General features: G+C 37.9%; 1 pseudogene; it reads right to left on the bottom strand.

Annotated features, from left to right (window-relative positions):
• Positions 1-1,347: 1,347 nt before the first annotated feature.
• Positions 1,348-2,231, bottom strand: LOC138150429 (large ribosomal subunit protein eL8 pseudogene; annotated as a pseudogene).
• Positions 2,232-21,341: the final 19,110 nt, after the last annotated feature.

Below are 21,341 nucleotides of genomic sequence, written 5' to 3' on the forward strand. Positions count from 1 at the left end.
CATTCCAAATTGTTCTACAGAATGGTTGAATCAGTTCACAACTCCACCAACAATGCATTAATGTCTCATTTTTCCCACACCCCCTCCACTATTTGTCATTTCCTTTTCTATCTTATTAGCTATTTGTAATAGGTAAGATATAGTACCTCAGAATTGTTTTAATTTACGTTTCTCCAATCAATAGTGAGTTAGAGCATTTTTTTTCATATGGTTATAAATAGCTTTGATTACTTCATCTGAAAAATGTTCATATCTTTGATACTTTATCAATTGGGAAATGTCTCTTATTTTTATAAATTTGACTCAGTTCTATATGTTTGAGAAATAAGGATTTTATCAGGGAAACTTACTTCATTTTTTTTCATAGTATTACAAATTATATTTCCCTCCATACTATTCCCCCCACTCCCATTTATCCTATTATCTCTCTCCTTTCACCCTATTCATCTTCAAAAGTGTTTTGTTTCTGACACCTCCTCAATCTGCCCTCCCTTCTATCACTCCCCACCCTTCTCTTATCCTCTTTCCCTCCTATTTCCTGTAGGGTAAGTTAGATTTCTATACTCAATTGACTATGCATGTTATTCCCTCTATTAGCAAATTCTGATGAGAGTAAGGTTCATTTGTTTCCCCTCATCTCCCCCCTCTTCCCCTCCATTGTAAAAGCTTTTTTCTTTCCTCACAATGTAATGTATATAAATTACTGAGATAATCTCCACTATTCTATCTTTCCCTTTCCCTTTCTCCCAGTACATTCCTCTCTCATTCCTCAGTTTAATTTTTTAGATATCATCCCTTCAAATTCAATTCACACCTGTGCCTTCTGTCTATATATACTCCTTCTAATTACCCTAATGAGAAAGCTTTTAATGAGTTACAAGTATCATCTTCCCATCTAGGATTGTAAACAGTTTAACCTTGTTAAGTCCCTTATGATTTCCTATTCCTGTTTTCCTTTTTATGGTTCTCTTGAGTCTTGTATTTGAAAGTTAAGTTTTCTATTCAACTCTGGTCTTTTCATTAAGAATGCTTGAAAGTCTTCTATCTCATTGAATATCCATTTGCCCCTAGCAAAATTTTACTGAGTTTTCCTAGGTGAGGGATTTTTGTTGTAATCCTAGGTCTTTTGCCTTCCAGAATATCATATTCCAAGCCCTCTGAGACTTTAATATAGAAGCTGCTAAATCTTGCGTTATAATGACTGTGGTTCTACTATACTCGAATTGCTTCTTACTGACTGCTTGCAATATTTTCTTCTTGACCTGAGAACTCTGGAATTTGGCTATAATATTCCTCGGAGTTTTCATTTTGGCATCTCTTTCAGAAAGTAATTGTTAGATTCTTTCGATTTCTTTTTTTTCTCATTTTGTTTAAATTTTTATTTTTACATAGGGAAAAATCAAATACACATTTAACCCAATTTGGTTGCAAGCTCCTTAGCTTTTGCCTTTTCCAGCTTGGCAATATGAGCCACTGATTTTGTACCCAGAACATTGCCACCCCGGTGATGACGGATCTCATGCTATCTGTTGTTGTAATTGGTTTTGATGGCTTCCACCCAGCTTAGCCAGGGCTCCCTTATCTTCAGGGTTAACCCATGTGAAGGCAATGCTCATGCAGGTCTTTCTGTGAACTAAGCGTCCGAGTTTTGCTTTACCTTTGATAATACAGTAAGGAACCCCCATTTTCTGGCACAAGGCAGGTAGGAAGACCACTAGCTCAATGGGGTCCATGTCATGTGCAATCAGTAGCAACTGTGCTTTCTTGTTTTCTACCAGGGTAGTAACAGTGTTAACACCTGCTCTGAGAACAGGTGGTCTATTAGTGGGAACATGTCCTTTGCCTGCAGCCTTTTGTTCAGCCTGAGCCAGCAGCCTTGGCTTCTTGTCTTGCTTTGTCTCTGGTCTATACTTGTGAGCTAGTTTAAGCAGTTGAGTAGCTGTCTGACGAAAAAAAAGCTTGGGTTAACTGGTTAATTGCTGGTGGAACCTTCAAACGCTTATAAAGGATAGACCTTTGACTCTGCAGTCTAATGTACTGAGGCCATTTGACAAATTGAGTAAGGTCCCTTTTGGGCTGGATTTCCTGACCAATGCCAAAGTTCTTGGGACGCTTCTCAAACAAAGGATTGACCACTTTCTTGGCCTCCTGCTTCTTTACTACAGCAGGATCTGGAGCCACATTCTTCTCCTTGGCCTTCTTCCCTTTTGGCATCTTGGCTGGCTGAACGAGAAAGCGATTCTTTCAATTTCTATTTTACCCTCTCATTCAGGGCAAATTTCTTTGATAATTTATTGAAATATAGGCTCTTTTTTTTTGATCATGGCTTTCATGTAGTCCAATAATTTTAAAATTATCTCCCCTGGATCTATTTTCCAGGTCAGTTGTTTTTCAAAGAGTATTGTACATTGTCTTCTATTTTTTCATTCTTTTTTTTTTATTGTTTTTTGATTTCTCATAAAGCCATTAGTTTCCATTTGCTCTATGTTTATATTTAAGGCATTATTTTCTTCAGTGATTTTTTTTGCCTCCTTTCCATTTAGTTTTTAAGGATTTTTTTTCCTTCAGTGAATTTTTGTGCATCCTTTTCCATTTAGTTAATTATTTTTTAAGAAGGCACTATTTTAAGGCATTATTCTCCTCATTGCCTTTTTGTGCCTCTTTTATTGTTTGACCTACTCTGTTGATGTTATTTTCTTCAGTATTTTTTGTTACTCCTTTACTGAGCTATTGATTTATTTTTCATAATTTTCTTGTATCACTCTCATTTTTCTTCTAAATTTCCTCTACTTCTTTTACTTTGTTTTCAAAATACTTTTTGAGCTCTTCCATGGCCTGAAACCATATTTTCTTGGAGGCTTTGGATGCAGGGGCTTTGACTTTTGTTGTCTTCTTCAGTGTATGTTTTGATCTTCCTTGTCACAATAGTAACTTTCTCTACTCCACTGTATCAGCAAGCTCTGGTGTGTTAGTACTCCTCCCTGCTGTGGAACTGCAAACCCCCCTCCCCCCAGGACTGTGGGGCCTAGATCTGAGTATTGGCAAAGCAACAAAATCCTGCCTCATTGCTAGCAAAGAGACCCTTGTAATCTCCTTCTGACCAACCCCCTTACCATCTGAGAGTTCTGGAAGCAGCTGCTGCTGCTGACTCAGTGGCTCTGAAGGCCTGTTGCTGGTTTGCTGGGGCCTGGTTGTGCTGGTGTTGCCTGTACTAGACTGTGCTTTTCTCTCTCCCTGGTGCAAAAGACCTTTCCTGCCAACCTTCTAAGTTGTCTTGAAATGGAAAATTGTTTCACTATATCTTTTTGTGGGTTCTGTCACTCTAGAGTTTGTTTAGAGTTATTTTTTAAAGGTATGTGGAGTGGTTTGTGGGAGAGCTCAGGTGAGTCCCTGCCTTTACTCTGCAACTTGGCTCTGCCTATTTAAAATGTAAACTCTTGAAAGAAAGTAACACTACCTATTTGGCTTCTGGTTATAAAGATCCTTTAAGGCAGGGATTCTTAACCTTTTTTTTTTATCACAAATTCCTTTAGCAGTCTGTTGAAGTTTATGGACTTTTTTAGAAAAAAATTTAAATCCATACCCTAAAATGCATAGGATTCCCAAGGAAATCATTTATATTAAAGTATGATTATCAATCTTTTTATAAACAAAGGTAATAGATTCCAAATTAAGAACCCTTGCTTTAAGACCTTCTAGGAAATGTTCTAGGCATGTTTTTTGCTAAACCTATTGTTCCCTTCCCCTCAACTCCTTCAGAAAGACCTACTCTTGAAACCTCATCATGGCACAGATTTTCAAAAACCATACTTGTGGAATGCAACCTCTTTCATGAGCTTTCATTCTGAAGTCATTCAGATGATATCTTAGTAACAAACTGCATCTTCCTTTTGAGGGCCAACCTTACTAAGCAGCGAAAGGCTCACTTCTAGAAGGCTAGCCCCTTGGTGATAAATTCTTTGACTACTGTAAGCTCTGAAAGGGAGAAGAATACAAGCTGGCCTTTAATTTTATACAGGCAGCCCATTTCTATTTTAGTCATGCTCGCGGTATAGCAGAAAGCTATGTAGAAGGTGCTAAGAATCACTGATTTGGGACGATCTATAAAAATTAACTTGAAATATAGGTATTCTAAAATGTGTGAACTTTGTGAAGATGCATTTGGAAGAATTAAATCATATCAATCGTGACATTCTGGAGATAAACAAAGCTAGAAGAAAGAAGGGCTCTTTAGTTAAATGGAGGGATGAGTAGGTTCTCCTTGGAGATGATTTGCTATACTGAGCAGAGTCTTTGACTTGGAGTCAGGAAAATTTCAAATAATCACTAGCCTTGTAACATTGAGCAAGGAACTTAATGCTTCTCAGCCTCAGTTTCTCCATCTGTAAAATGGAATTGTTTTTAGTGATTTCCAAGGTCCCTTCCAGCTAAACCTATGATGGTATACTACAAAATTTATTTGATCAAGATTATGAAAGTCACAAGAAACATCAATTCAGAGGAAATATGGTCATCTTGTTTGGCATGTTCATGAAACTCATTTGCACAAAGACTACCATGAAAATAATTTTAGCTTATGTGTTAGTGCCTATGGCAGAAAATGAAGTGATAGATAGATCCTTAGAAAGAATTTGAAAACACTGCAAATTAAATCAACATCTACTTGGATATATAGGGTCTTCCAGATAAAAGTGAAAATGAAAAAGAAGGCAAAAAATATTAAAAAATACAGTTCTAGAATAAGCATAAGAGAGACTTTAGACTTATAGACTACCAAAAGTCTCTTGTAAATAAGTCATAAATATATTCTTTGAGGAAACCCTCACAAGGCAATAGACAAAATACAATTAATGATATCACAAACAGGAAATTAATAATATTTTAACAGAGAAGAAATGGCTTATTGATGTGGAATCTATTCCTGAACTAATTTTCTAGATAATCAAGTCATTGACTTGTTAGAACAAAAATAAAAATTAACAGCAAGCTAGAAAAGAGAATAGATATGGGGGAATATGGAATGCGATGAAAACAACATTAACCTGACATATTTTAACAAGTTGTTGATGCAAAAAATGGGAAAATTGATGGAGGAAAGGATACTGACACCAACTGTAATAATTTCAGAGAGAAATTTAACTGATATAAATTTGTCTTTAAAAAGACAAGTCTAAATAAGGCTAAAAACAATGAGTTAGCAAGCCCTAGAAATACTTGATGAGAGACATGTAACTAAAAGCAACACTGATTAAGAATGGAGTTTTTGTTGGCTTATTTTTTACAGAGAAGGATGGTGAAAGGTTAAGAATTATATTAATCTCAGAAAGCAATGAGAAGCATTTGAGTAAGGGGGAGAAAGTCCAAAAAAGCTTGGTGTGAGACTCAGGTAAACAAAATCACCCTTAGGATATTTGAGGGAAAAAGTAAGACACAAATAACAAAAAGATGAAAGATAGAAAAGGTTTACTAAGATAGTGAATAACAACATTTTTGTCCTCAAATACATATTTGCATAATAACTTTAAAGTCCCAAATATCCTTCTAAAGGAATTTGTTAAAATGGTATTGAAGAAAACAAGGGGGAAAGAATCTAGACTAGACTAAGTATACATAGACCAAGTGTGCCTACTTTAAAAAGGAACCAGTGATGGAGGTGGAGTAATTTTGAGGATACCAAAGATACAGTGGGAAAATCTTATATCTCTGAAAAAAGAGACTGAGCCTATTTTCCCATCTATACAGGGTGTTTCAAAAGCTTTAATAACTAAAAGTAAACTACAGACTTGTTTCTTATCATACCCTTTATTAATGTGAAGAATACAAGATCCCACTCTGATTGTTGTTTGTTGAATATAGTAAAGACATTTGATGTTGTAGAGCAAAACTATCTAAAAGACTCTCTTCCAATGATATACCTCTCGTGTATATGTCAAAATTATCAAAGTTTTCTTGAAATATGTACTGCACAAAAAGATAACCTTGTTCAACAACCATGTGATTATGAATGAATGAATGGGGTAATAAACAAAGTGAGGAGGCCCAGACTCAATAAATTTCCCCAGTACTACCATAGGTAAGATCCAATTTATAATCTAAGTTTGAGTGGGATTCCTTCTAAATGGAAAAGTCTTTCAGAAACTCCTGTTTATGGATGATATTGTGCTGATGAATATTGCAGAGATCACAGAATATTGCAGAGCCTCCTGGTTGAGGTCCATAAAAAGTCAAAGGTGTTTGGTCATACTCTCCACCTGGGAAAAAAAAAAAACAAGAGAATGTATGTGAGTTGTCCAAGTTGTGACACATTACAGGATGATCAAACTGTACAGTTCACCCATCATATCTATATGTTGGTTTAATACTCCAGATGGAAAAATTAATTGAGCCTAGAAATGAACTAAATGAGGAGAATCAACTAACTTTCCTAAAGAAGGGCTTCAATCATGGACCCCATTGGAAGTCTGGTGAAGCCTGTGCAATTCTTAGAACAATTTTTAGATGAATAAAATAGTTAAGATTACAAAGGAAACCAGTTATGTTGAAATAAAGACAATTTTTTAAATCAAAGTTCATGGACTCCCTGAAATCTATATCCCAAATGAAGAATCCTTAAAGAAACACCAAAGTTCTTTTAATGACCTTAAATTTCTCCCTAAAACAAAGGAGCATTTAAAAAAAATCAGTATTCTTCTGGCATTTTTATATGTCTTTGATTTTCATATACTATTGTTCCCAGAGAAGTAAAAATGTATATTACTGAAAAGGCAATAGGTTGTTTTATAGTTAAGCAGGTATGAGCAGGTCAGCACACATTACAAACAAGGAGGAGAAGAATAATGAATGTCATCAAAATAATGTATGGGTGAAAAAGGAAGATAGGTAGGTCATGTGGTATGAGGCATAACTGCTGTGTAGCCTGTGTCCTTCATAAGTAACATTGTGAGGTCAGAAAAATCAAAGAAAATGCAGTGGTCAAAGTGACAGACATGGAATCAGGAAGATTCATCTTCCTGACTTCAAATCTGGCCTCAGACACCTACTAGCTATGTGACCCTGGGCAAGTCACTTATCCCTGTTTGCCTCAGTTTTCCTCATCTGTAAAATGAGATGGAGAAGGAAACAGCAAACTACCCCATTATCTTTGCCAGGAAAACACCAAATGGAGTCATGAAGAGTTAGACACAACTGAAAATGACTGAACAAAATATTGGGTATACTACTTAGGATGAAATTATAGGGTGATAGTGGCTGGCACATAGCAGTTACTTAGTAAATGTTTGGTTCATTGATTGACGGGATAGGTGTCATTAGAGGGAATGCCCCCATTGGTATTATAACAGATATATTTGAATATTTTGAATATTGATCCTCACTTCAGCTCTATTCCTAATACAATAGTACATATGACATTACTTAACTGTATTTGAAAATGATAATGACATAATTCAAAGTGTGTTGACACTAAATCAGTTTAATTCTTTGGAGTACCACCCAAAACCATCAACTTCAATTTGTTTGCTCTCTTAAAATATACATTTCTCCTAATTCATTAAAAAACAGCAGATATAATCCACTTACATGAACAAAGGAGGGCATGAAATAGTGTTGTAATTAAAAACAGTGAACAAATGAAGGAAATTTAAAATAACATGACACGAGTTTGAAGTAACATTATTCAAGTCAAAATGTCATGAACAGAGTATTTAGAAAACAATTATATGGGTATGAGAGGTGGGATGAGGACAGAAGAAGAAGAGAACAAGCATTTATTAATCACCAATTATGGACCAGACACTAAGGGCTTAACTAATATTCCCAATTTGATCCTCAAAACAACCCTGTAAGGTGGGTTTTATTATTAACCCCATTTTAGATTTGAAGAAAGTAAAACAGAGATTATGTTACCCAGGGTAATAACAAATAGCTCAAGAATTAATAATTAGTGGCTGGCATTTATTTAGTGCTTTCAATTTTCAAAACTCTTTGTATTCATCATTCCATTTGAACCTTACCGTAACATTATAACAGAGGGTAATTGACAGGCAATATTTTCTTCATTTTGCAGGTGAAATTAAGTGACTTATTGATGGTCATATGGCTAGCAAGTGTCAGAAGCAACATTTGAACCAAGCCTAGAGCTCTATTTATAATCTCATGCTGCTGCAGCTTATGGATGTCAGGAGTGGGGAAAAATCCAATATTCTAGTTCAGTACTGTCACATGTCTCTACCATTATTCCCTTAGATGTTTGCTCATCGGACTGGACAGTTCTAGTTCCATTAGGACAGTATTAGGGGAAGAGAGCAAGCATTCATTAAGTGCTTACTGTGTCAGGCACTGTACTAAATACGTTATGAATACCATCTCAATTGATCCTCACAACATGAGGTAGCTACTACTATTATCCGCATTTCATAGATGAGGAAACAGATGAGGTAGATATAGGTGAAATGGCTTGTCCCCTATTAGAATCAGGAGAACCCCTTGAGTCATATATTTGAAACATTGAACTTTCTGCTCAGCTTGGTCTTTTCTTCAGGAATGTTTAAAAGCCCCCTATTTCATTGAATGTCCAATATTCACCTTGAAAGATTATGCTCAGTTTTGCTAGGTAGTTGATTAGTGATTATAATACAAACCAGAGGACAATAGGCCTCTGATCCTTTAATATAGAACTTTCTAGACCTTGTGTTATCTTGACTGTGAGTTTTTCATGCTGGAATTGTTTCCTTCTGACTGCTTGCAGTATTTTTTCCTAGACTTGAGAGTTCTGGAATTTGACTATAATGTTCTTGGGAGTTTTCATTTTGGGATCTCTTTCAGATGTTTGGTAGATCCTTTCAAAGCCCTCTGACTCTAGGATATTAGGGAAGTTTTCCTTGACAATTTTTGAAAGATGCTGTCCAGGCTCTTTTTTGATCATGACTTTCAGGTAGTCCAATAATTCTTAAATTACTTCTCCCAGATCTACTTTCCAGTTCAGTTTTTCAATGAGACATTTTACATTTTTATTTTTTTTATTCTTTTGAGCTTTTGACTGATTCTTGATGTCTCATAGAGTCATTATCTTCCACTTGCCCAATTCTTATTTTTAAGGAATTATTTCCTTCAGTTAGCTTTTGTCTTTTTCCAGTTGACCAATTTTGCTTTTTAAGGAGTTGTTTTCTTCAGTCAGTTTTTTGTTGTTTCCTTTACCAAACTATTGACATTTTTTCATGATTCTTTTGCATTACTCTCATTTCTTTTTTCCAATTTTTCTTCTATCTCTCTTATTTGATTTTAAAAATCCTTTTAAGTTCTTCTGGGAGGACTTTTTTGGGCTTGAGATCAATTCGTGTTTCTCTTAGAGGCTTCACATGTAGTATGTGTTGTACTCTTCTGAGTTTATGTTTTGATATTCCTTATCACCATAGTAACTTTCTATTATCAGGGTTTTTTGTTTTTATTTTTGCTTTTGCTCATTTTTCAGTCTGTTTTATGACTTAAAATTGAGCCCTCCTTCTGGGGTCCCAGGGGCACTGTTCCAAGGTTCTTGTGGGGGCCAGGGACCTGTTCACTGGCTTGCTATGGTGACTCTCCTGTTGTGGGCTTTCTGGGGAAGCTTACCTGTTGCATTGATGTTAGAAGCCTTGTGGCTGTTTTGCTGTGCTGCTGGCTTGCTGAGCCAGGTTGCTGACCTTTGCTGGGGCTAGAGGCCTCCTGCTGGCTTTTTGGGACATAGCATGCACTGAGCTGTGCTCCTCCTTTGCACAAGTGAGAAACACCTGTCCTGCAGTCTTTCTAAGTCATCTTGTGATGTAAAATTGTTTCACCCCATTTTTTTGTGGGTTCTGTCAGTCTACAATTCATTTTGGCTTAATTTAAACTTGTTTTGAGAGAAATTGGAGACAGGTCAGGCAACTTCTTACCTTTTCTCTACCACCTTCGTTCCTCCTCATGTCAGCTGTTCTAATCCCATGTCCTCTCAGAATCTACTCTAAGCAAAATATCTCTAGTTATTTTCAACCTGAGGTGGTGTGTCCAAGTCCCTTACCATTTAATCATCCTTCTCTTTATGTCCTTTAGCCGATCAATGTCCTTTTTAAACTGTACTTCCCAGAACTGAACACAAGACTTCAGATGATATTGTATAATAGTAGGCTACCATAGAAGGACTAATACCTTTTTGTTCCTGAAATTTGGGCCTCTTTTAATGCAACCCAAAGCCATATTAGTTGTTAGACACACATGCACACACATCACACTGACTCGTATTGAGCTTTTTGTCTGCTAAAACTCATATAATTTTTAGACATATAAGCTGATAACTAACAATTCCTCCCCCATTGTGTACATGTGAATTTGATTTTTTTGCCTAATTACAAGACTACATTTATCAGAATTGAATTTCATTTTATTAGAGTAAACCTAGTTCTCTAGGAAATTTGCTGATCAATTAAAATAATTTAATAATAGCTAACATTCATGTAGCACTTAATTATGTGCCAGCTACTGTGCTAAACTACATTATTATTTCATTTGATCCTCATAAAAACCCTGAGAGGCAGGTGATATGATTAGCTCCATTTTATAGATGAGAAAACTGAGGCAAGGAGAGGTTAAGCATCTTTCCCAGGATCACACAGCTATTAAATTTTTAAGGCTTGATATGAATTTAGATGTTCCTGCTTCCAGGCCTGGCACTCTATCTTCTGTGTCATTTAGTTGACATAGCTGTCTGTCTATCTTTAAATAACTTATAAAAATGTGAAATCTTACAGTTCAGTTCAGTTGTTTTCTCAATTGTGTTTGAGTCTTCATGACCCCTTTGGGATTTTCTTGGCAAAGTATTGGGGTGGCTTGCCATTTTTTTTCTCCAGCTCATTTTACAGCTGAGAAAACTGAGGCCAACAGGGTTCAGTGACTTGAAGACCAGTTAGTAAAGTGTCTGAGGTCAGTTTTGAACTCATCATGTTCATGACTTCAGGTCTGGTACTCTATCTATTGCATCACCTGGATACCACACAAATGGTCACACACAAATCCCTGTGTCACTCTGCTGGAGACCTGCTGTCCCAATGACCTTGAACCATTAACTACATCAGGATAGCACAGTATGAATACCGGCCTGTGTGTATTATTGCTACGTAAGGTACTTTACCTATATGAAGTAAGCAGAAAACAGGGCTGAAAAAGTTGAAAGTGGCAGAAAAAAAACTTTCATGTGAAGAAGAAAAAATTCAAGTGGGAAGAATGTAAGGTAATTTCCCTTTTCTAAGTGAAGCGTTTGTTGTTTGAAATGGTCAGCAAAATTACTTTTGTTCGATAAAATGCTAAAAACCACATGTAAATAAATAGTTTTCAGCTATGGGGTGAGTAGTTTGGATGCCAAAAAGGCCAGAAGATGAACTTCTTTATAAATAAAAAAGGCTTAAATTACCTTGTGAAGGATGCAATTTGATGTCCCTTTCATAAGTGAATGGTTTGGAGACTAAAGGGGGGCAGGAAAATAATTTTATTCCTAAAAACTTATAAAATGCAATCATGGGGGGCAGCCACGTAGCACAGCAAGTAAGAGCACCGGCTCCAGTGTCAGGATGACCTGGAGATCGAATCCTGGGCTCAGACACTTAGCACCCACCCAGAAACACCTGGCCGTGTAACCTTGAGCAAGTTACTTAACCCCAACTGCTTAGGGGCGGCCAGGTGGCTCAGCAAATAAGAGCACCGGCTCCAATGTCAGGATGACCTGGATCAAATCTGGGCTCAGATACTCAGCACCACACCCAGAAATAACTGGCCATGTAACCTTGAGCAAGTTACTAAACCCCGATTGCTTTAAAAAAAATGCAATCATGGAAAAAATGCAGTTTTCAGAGACACAGAATGTTGATGACTAGGTTGAGAACTCAAAAATAGCTAAGGCTACAGAGCTCTGTGGTCCCTCAGCTCATTTGCATGGAATTCTTTTTAAGGCTTAAGAAATTAAAACTCACAAAATGATAAATCACATAACTCTTTGAAGACAGGGATAATTAAATTTTAACTACTGGAATTACAACTAACAGAAAAAGAGGAAAGGTTATTCACTGAGGGCCAGGAAGCTCTGATTTGAGCCAGAGAATATGGTGGAGAACCTTGCTGAAGCAGTTAATAATGGCCAGGTGAGGAGAACCCAACAGGAGAATAATGATGAGTCAGAAAGGTGCAAAAGCCAGCTTTGAGGGTGGTGTGTGAAGAAACAAACAGAAAGAGAGGCAGGTAATAAGAAGAAGGCTTAATATGCCATTTCCTGATTGGTCAGAGAAAAACTGATTCTTATGGGAAGACAATTGAATATCCTCTTAGCACCATCTATAATGTGAGAGAGGTTAAAAAGTCTCAGACTTGCTTTTTACTCTCTTCTGCCCTCTCAGGAAAATCAGAAAAGGGAAAAACAGTCTTTACAACTGTCAAATGGATGGTCTGAGAGTTTTTTGAAAATGCTGCACCCTAGGTAGTGAAGAACTGTTTGGGTTCTTCTGTATTTTTCTGAGAACATGAGCCTGATGAATTTTGCAGTTCTTTGGTTTAAGGGGGACTGCTAGTCAATAAAGTGGCAAGTCACTTCCTCAATACCACTTTAAAAGTGATTGTAAGTTAAAAGAGCAAGTCAATGCTTCATCAGTTTGAGAATGAAACAGAAGAGGATTTGTAGAAGAATGATGAGAATGAATAAGAGGACAGTTGGTATAGCTAGTTTCCTGTGGTGCAGATGTTGTCGAATCCGCTGATGACACGGCAGTCCAGAAATGTAAGTCATCCAGAGCACACAAGCTTTCCTCTCTCATGTGTTTCCAGGCCAAGTTTCTCTTTGTATGCCTTCTCTTTCCCACAAGTACGGAGGACATTGATGAGAGAGTGTAACCCAAACTGATGTGTGAACTGTGTTCAACTGACCATTCCTACATTTTCTCATATCAAATATCTGCAATGTATTGATTAGTATTATTTTTTTCATTATTTTAAAGTAAATAGTTATGTTTTAGATTAAATGTATCATTATTGTGAACAGCTGGCTTTGCATCAACGAAGCACACCAGTAGGGGATTAGGAGTTGTAGGTGGTGAGTAAGTGGGATAGCCACAATAAGGTTAATCCTAGAACCCTGAAGGAGGTTGAATGTGACTGATGGTGGTCTTTCTCTGGGAATTCAGGCTTCTCAATGTGAAGATAGGATGAGGAAAGTCACCTTACTTAGACATGGACAGTGGGTTTACATGTGAGGGGTTATGCTATGAGGACCATGTTAATAAACATAATGTTACAGCTATACAATGCCCAGAAATCAATAGGTACTTCATAAACACTTACTGAATCAAAATGAATAGCTTCGAGTTCTGCTCTATTACTTTTTAACAGAACTGTTGATTTTCCTTACAGGTTGTATTAGAGGAGGAAATAGCTTCCTGGTGTTTGGAAGAGAGCACTGAATTGAGTACTGAAAGTTCATGGGTTTCAGAGGTATGAATTCTATTTTAGGATAATTTTGGTTGAGACATTTAAACAAACTAGATGGTGGGTTCCTCTTCTCAATGTAGGAATATTTAGCAGTAGGGAATAACTGCACAATTGTGCCAATTTAATGCCCTGGTGCCAAGGCAGCACATGGTCCCCACATACAGAATGGAATAGGAATGACTGAACTATCAATTAAATCAAGTCCATAAAATAATTGAGGTATCTCTACCTAGTACTGGAATACTGCCATATTGACTTTACCTATCATCATTTAACACAGTTAATGAGATTGGAATGCCCCACTTTAAGTAAGTACAGTAAAGTGAGTAATGAATTCAAACAAGGTGTAAACTTCATTCTATTGTAGTTATTCCAAATATACATCTCGAAAAGCCCTACATTTCATGATGTTGATGTGTTCTCTGCTTCCATAGATTGTGGCACTAACATAACCCCATTCCTTGCTGCCGCAGAACTTATCAGAATGTATATCACAGTGGTTGGAGACAGTGAAATACCCCTGAAATGAAATCTATTTCAAGGTCTTAAATGATATCACTCCCATATTTCTTATTTTTCATGCCCACAATAGTGTGATGCTACAGAGAACTTGTTAACTTGGGAGCATTTATCATGATTTTGTTTTGTTGTACAATAGACTTTTTTAAAATCAATAAATGAAGGAGGTGGAGGAGAAAAGAATCATGATAGATTAATGTTTTGGGACTAAATGTGAAATTCAACTTGAATATCATGCTTACAATACTTACTGGGTCAGCCTCTCTGGAAAGTGAACCATTCCCCAATAATTCAAGTACATTGCTTCTATATATCACTTGCTGTTGCTTCATTTCTCATAAAGAAAGGACTCTAGAACTGATTCAATCAATCAAGGATTGATGCTGTTTAGAAGGTAAATCACACCATGCTAGGAGACTGCAAATTGGAGTTCTCTTTACCCCAAGTTTATATGGAAGTGAAATAAGTATTTGCAATGATAATATATAAGATGAGTGGGTGCTTTAATTGATGTCTAACATAGTGAACAATTTGTAAAGTAGCATAGTGAAAATTTTAAAAGGAATGGAAGAGAGGCGATTTGATTTGGTTCCAAATCCATGATACGATCTCTCTATAGCAAAATAGGATCTGGGAGTCAGAGTGAGGACAAGGAAGTTACCGGCATATTTAGAATGAAGATCTTCATCAAGCCAAATCCAGAGCAGAGATCACATTTCATGATAGGTAATCAGCTAGCTATCATGGCCATTGTGACACATGCTTAGCTATGGCCCTCCACAGCCTTTTCTACACCAGATCTCCAGAACCCTGATTCCTAGACTATGGGGAGTTAATACAATCAGTTTGGGGCTTCTCACTCTAGAGCTGAGCTCTTGTGGTTGGTGAGTAAGTGATTTGACTTGCCCATTATATCTATGTGGCCCCAAACCAGACTATAATTTACATCTCAGCCAGCTAGTCACGCTGATCTTTTTGCTCTTTCTACTTCATGCTGTTGTTGTTGAATTGTTTCAGTCTTGTCTGACTGCTCATGACCCCATCTGAGGTTTTCTTGGTAAAGATACTGGAGTGGTTTGTCATTTCCTTCTCTAGCTCATTTTACAAAATGGGAAACCAAGGCAAGTGGGGTTAATGATTTGTCCAGGGTCACACAGCTTGTAAGTGTGTGAGGTCAGATTTGAACTCAGATCTTTCTGACTTCAGATCCAGTACTCTATCCATTGCACCACCTAGCTAGCCTTCTACTTCATACACTGAGCATAATAATCCAATCAATACAAGCACTACTTCTCAAAAGGGCAGGTGATCTACTGCATTTCAGAGCACCATTTCTGTGCCTCCCCAGACCAAAAGTGCTACCTCAGGCTAGTTGTCCCCTAGATGTGTCATCTTCCCCCTATTTGAATATAAGCTCCTTGAGGGTAGGGTCTCAGTTTTGTATTACATGTCTGGAAGAGAGCAGGAATTTAATCAATATTTCTTCATTCATTCAATCAAGAAAAATCAGTTTAAGATTAAACATACTAGGGGAGGCCAGGTAGCACAGCGAGTAAGAGCACCGGCCCCAGAGTCGGGATGACCTGGGGATTGAATCCGGGCTCAGACACTTAGCATCACACCCAGAAACAACTGGCCATGTAACCTTGAGCAAGTTACTTAACCCCAGTTGCTTTAAAAAAAAAGATTAAACATACTAGGGGCAGCTAGGTGGCATAGTGAATGGAGCACTGGCCCTGGGGAGTTCAAATCTGGTCTCAGACACTTAACACTTAGTAGCTGTGTGACCTTGGGCAAGTTGCTTAACCCCAACTGCCCTACAAAAAGCAAAAAAAAAAAGACATACTAAATAATTTAAGCAGACTAAAAAAGCAATAATAGCACACTTGTATGGCACCCTGCAGTAATGGAATGGCATATTTGGAACAGCCTTGATTACCTGAAAATGATAGATGACCAAGAAAGTAAAATTAAGAATGGTGTAAAGGTAGAGAGCTTAGGGAACTAGAAACTTCAGTATTGCCCATAGTAACTAAGGCAGAGGAAGGGACTGAATTGAAGGATGTTATTACCCACATGTCAAGTGTTACACATTAATGGGACGTACAAACAGAGATGAGGTTTGTGGAGCCATAACTGAGAGGTCAACATAGTGTCTTAGATTTACACAGATATTTGTAAAATATAATTGTAAAAATATTTTTTCCCTGGATGGATCCAGCAAAACTGGTGTCAGCTAGGTGGCAAATTTGATAGAGTGCTGAGTATGGAATCAGGAAGATCTGAGTTGAAATCTGACCTCAGACACGTATTAGCTGTGTGACCCTGGGTAAGTCACTTGTCCCTGTTTGCCTCACTTTCCTCATTTGTAAAATGAGCTGGAGAAGGAAATGGCAAACCACTCTGGCATCTCTGCCAAGAAAAACCCAAATGGCATCATGAAGAGTTAGACACAACTGAAAAATGACTGAACAAAATGGGTATTTTAATAATAGCATCTCCCATGCAGGTGGCAAGGAGCCAAACCAGAAATTTGAATTAGATGCTGACACAGTATGTTGTCACCTCTGTTCTCATCTGAGGATTGAGTTACTTGCCAAAGGTCATATATCCTGTAAATGGCAGGTGTGGTAAGAACTAGGTTCCACCAGTCCTTAGTATCAAGGCCCATCGCATTTACACTTAACAATTCCTAAAAATCCCCTGTGAGATGTTTGGTATAAGCTTTATTTGACTACTTTCAATGCATTCTGACTAAAATGATCAATGCACAAACAGAGCTTGTGGTGACAAGATAAAGGGGCTGATTTAATCTCTGTCAAAAAACAAACAAACCCTGGAGTGACCAAGCAGAGACAATTACTTTTGTCAGATCTTCCACTTGTTTTCCAACTGGGTCTATTTAGAGACTCATTTCCTGAGCATGTGTTAAAGTAGGTAAGGAAGTGGGTGAGTCTACTTACCACCTTCTTAGGTGAGAATGAAATAGGAGGGCCCTGGAGGAAGTGGGAGCCCATTCAAATGTTGTCTTTCCCTCCTGTTTTCCTGGCAGTTGGGATTCAGTTTAACAGAGATGAAGGTAATTGGAGAGCTAAGAGAAGGTAACAACACTACATTAAAGTCCACTTGGCTTACAGAAAAGGTATCAGACACATGACCTGCAGGGATCCTTATGTGCACATTAGTGACCCCAGTTTCTATTTGAGTCTGACTCCCCTGCCTTCCAGAGGCATTGATGTGTGAAAGGCTATAAAGTCTTCTCTGCAGTTGTCACTGGGGTGTGTGATTTCACAAATGTTCACTGATATCATGAACTTCCCACATGGACACTCTCTTCACCTCTGTTGTTGAATCATTTCAGTTGTGTTCTACTCTTCATGACCCATTTGGGGTTTTCTTGGCAGAGATTCTTGAGTGGTTTGGCATTTCTTTCTCCATATCATTTTACAGAGAAGCAAATTGAGTCAAACAGGTTAAGAACATAGCTAGTGAGTGTCTGAGGCTGGATTTGAGCTTGGGAAAATGAGTCTCCCTGATTCCAGACTCAGCAGTCTAGTCATTCACCACCTAGTTACTGTCTCCTCACCTCTATCTTTCTACAATTCATCTATAGCTTAGTAGCTCTCAGGGATGCTCTGAGAAGTGAAGTGATTGGCTTTGGCCACCAAACTACAGGAGTAAGAGAACTGAGAGAGACAGGACTTAGAGCCTTGAAAACTCATTTTCCTGACTCCAAGGCTTCCTTTCTGTCTAATAATCACCTAGTTTCTAAAGTCATCCGAAGACATACTAAACATTGCCAGATACTTAAACAGACCTATGACCTCACTGGCAATGGAGATCTCAACCGACTATGTGCATCTACCCTATGTGACGTGTGCACTTACATCTCTGCAGCCATTGACACTATGGATCACCCTCTTCTCTTTTATTCTCTCTTTTCTCTAGGATTTTGTGGCATTGTACTCTGCTTGTCCTTCTTCTCCTACCTGCCTGATGGCTCCTTCTCAGTCTTCTTTGCTGGATCTTCATCTCGGTCACGATCACTAATTGTGGATGTCTCTTCAGCCTCTGTTCTAGACCTTCTCTATATCATCCTCCTTCGTGACCTCATCAGCTCCCATTGGATCAATTATAATTTCCATGCATATGATCTCTCTACCCCCTTCTCTGTCTCCTCCCTTCCTTTCTTCTCTCTCTTTCTCTTCCTCTCCTAACTGGATATCCTATAGACATCTCAAATTCAACATGTCCAAAACAGTGTCATTATTTTTTGCTCCAACCTCTCTCTCTTCTGAACTTAATATCTACTACGTTCTATGACTATGCAGCTCAGTCTTTATTTACTTAAGTGTCTAATGTTTACCAATGATACTTGACTTTTTTCACCATTATTCCACGCAATCCTTCATTCCACAAAGCCCTTTGATCGTAGCTCCCTTATACATAAATCTTCTATCAGTTTGTATTATATTCATTGAGGTATATATTCTATCCCTCTACTGGACTGGTCTGCTCTATGAATAGGGCAGGGGCTATGTTAGTATCTATTAATAGTGCTCTACACACCTGAATACATTCTTGGCAAAATGATTTAGATGACAAACTTTGTATCCCTTCCCTTTACCATAAACTCAAAAACACTGTAGGGTTGTGTTTGTTGTTGTTGCTTTTGAGTGGCTTAGCCAATCTCTTACTAGGAACAATTTTATATCGTGGACATTGTTTGCTTTGTTATCCCTAGCCACATTGGAGAGAAACAAAACACATACTCTTTAGATAGCATCCAATTTTCATAAATGTGTCCTTGCCCAATTTATTATGTTCTTTTCCTCTTTCAGTGGGAACAAATTCAAGCCATTGCCATGTATCTCTGGCAGCCACAGACATTTTGTTTCCACCTCAGCAACTTCATAAACACAAATCAAAATCAAATATCCAGCTAGTTTATAGGAAGAAGCTATATATTGAAGGGGAAAACAAAGGTGAATTGTTTGTAATTACCAGCATACCTCACCTAATATTATTAGTTGATTTCATAACAATACAGCTTTAGGGAAAAGAATATTGCAGAGGGACATAGCATAATATAAATGAATAATGCCACTTAGCTAATCTGAATTTGGGGCATATTCTTTTGAATTTAGGGAATTGAAAGACTATAATGGAATTAGTCTGGGTTAAATGGGGGTTGCTTGGATTAGTTATTAAGCAGAGATAGGAGACAGCTACTATTGTTGGGAAAGCCTGAGCTCTGGATTCAGAGAACACAGGTTTCAAACTTTTCTCTGGTATTTGTTACTTGTATGACCTTAGCCACGTCATTTGATCTATTTAGACCTCAGTTTCTTCATTTGTAAAATGAAAGGTTTGACATAGATGATTTCTGAGGTCCCTCCCAGCTTCAGATGCCTGATCCTTTCATTTCATGACACCAACTCATCAGAAGGAGTTTGGAGGTTAAATGGTGTGGGGTGGGGGAATGAGAGGCAGTTGAGAACAGGAAGAGCAAAGACCTTAGCAGCATGGGGAAGTGTGATATAAAGAGGTGAACCACTTTCCAAGAATCCAGAGACCAGCCACAATCCAACAAATGCTTATTATTTCTAAGCACAGCATTAAAAAAAAGGAAGGACAATGTCCTGCCCACAAAGAGTTTAACATTCTGAAAGAATGCAACACCTAGATAGATAAGCTTGTAAGTTGAGCAGGAGAAAGCATACACTTACAACCTAGGGGATCAGGAAAGATTTCCCATTAGAAGTGACTTATGAATGACTTATGACATGAATTGACTTATGAAATGACTTATGGCTTAGTAGCTTTGTAGACTACTGGGAAGCAGAGGCGAGGAAATAGTGTATTCCAGGGATAGAGGCATAGGAGATGGTTGTGCAAAAGTCAAGGAGGCAGTTAATTAGGACAGGAGGTAGAAGGTCATTGGGGAGGGGTAAGTAGACCAGTTGGGCTGTAAAGTCAAAGCTATGAAGCAGAAGTTTTGGAATAAAACTCTAACTTAGAGGTGGAACCAGATTTCAGAAGGGTTTGAATTCTCAAGCAACAGTTTCTGTTTTATTCTTAAGGCCATAGAACTACAAATTTCTTGAGTGAGGGAGTGACATGGCCACGCTTTCTTTTAGGAAGATTGTTATGGTGGCTGTCTAGACAATGACTTTGATAGGGACGGGACTGAAGTAAACATTTCAGTTAGAAGGCTACTACAATAAAACAAAGGGAAATCATACTGCAGTGAATGTCCTATGAATGAAGAGATGGAATGATTTCATACGTTAGTTATCCAGGTAGAACTGGCCAGATTTAGTATGTTTGGAAGGAGGATGGTGAGGGAGAGGGATGACAGGATGATGACTCCACAGTTACAGATTTAGACCTCAAACAGAGGTCCTTAACATGCAGTTAGTGACTTTAAAAATTCCAATAGCTACATCGAAATAATTGATTTCTTTTATGCTCCTATATATTTTTCAGTATGCATTTTAAAAATGTCATTCTGAGAAAGGGTACATAGGCTTCATCAGAATGCCCAAGGGGTTCTTGACACATACAAAGGCTTCACAGCCCTTGAATCAGAAGGGACCCCTCTAGTTCAATTGCCTCATGTTACCCCAGAGGAAGCAAAGAACCAGAGAAATCATGTTTGTCCCTCTGATGCCTCTGATACCATTGATCACCCCTTTCTCCCAGATGCTTACCCTTCTATCTAGGTTTTTGTGACATTGCTCTCTCTGGGTTCTCCTCCTACATGTCTGATCTTCCTTAAATCTTTGTTTGGGCTTCATCTACATCATTCCCACTAACTGTGGGTGTCCCACAGGGCTCTGTCTTGAACCCACTTCTCTACTCCCTCTGTAGTATTTCTCTTGGTGATCTGATCAAGTCCAATAGATTCATTATTATTATATTTTATTATTAGTCATTATTCTCAGATTTCTTTGGGCAGCCCTAGTGTCTATCCTGACCTCAGTCTCACATTTCCAACTGCCTATTGGACATCTTAATTGGATATCCCATAGGCATCTGAAATTCAATATGTATAAAACTCAACTCATGATTTTCCCTTTTCCCAAACCATCCTTTCTTCCTAAATTTTCTATTATGATCAAATGTCAAGATATTAGGAGACACCCTATTTTCCAGAGCTAAGGTCCAGCAAGCAAGCTGTACTCTGAGCTTTGGCATAATGACAAACCTTTGCACTCACTCACTGGATGATCTCACCCTCTGGCAAAATCACCTAAACTATTGTAGTGCTTTGGCCAGTGCCAGGTGTTCTCTGAGCTCAGACAAGAATCTGCTATGTTCATGTTCTGGTCATGAAGCCC

Source organism: Petaurus breviceps, unplaced genomic scaffold (assembly GCF_028583685.1).
Source record: "Petaurus breviceps papuanus isolate PSGF00001 unplaced genomic scaffold, PetGlider_PUasm1.0 140, whole genome shotgun sequence".
Lineage (NCBI taxonomy): Eukaryota > Metazoa > Chordata > Mammalia > Diprotodontia > Petauridae > Petaurus > Petaurus breviceps.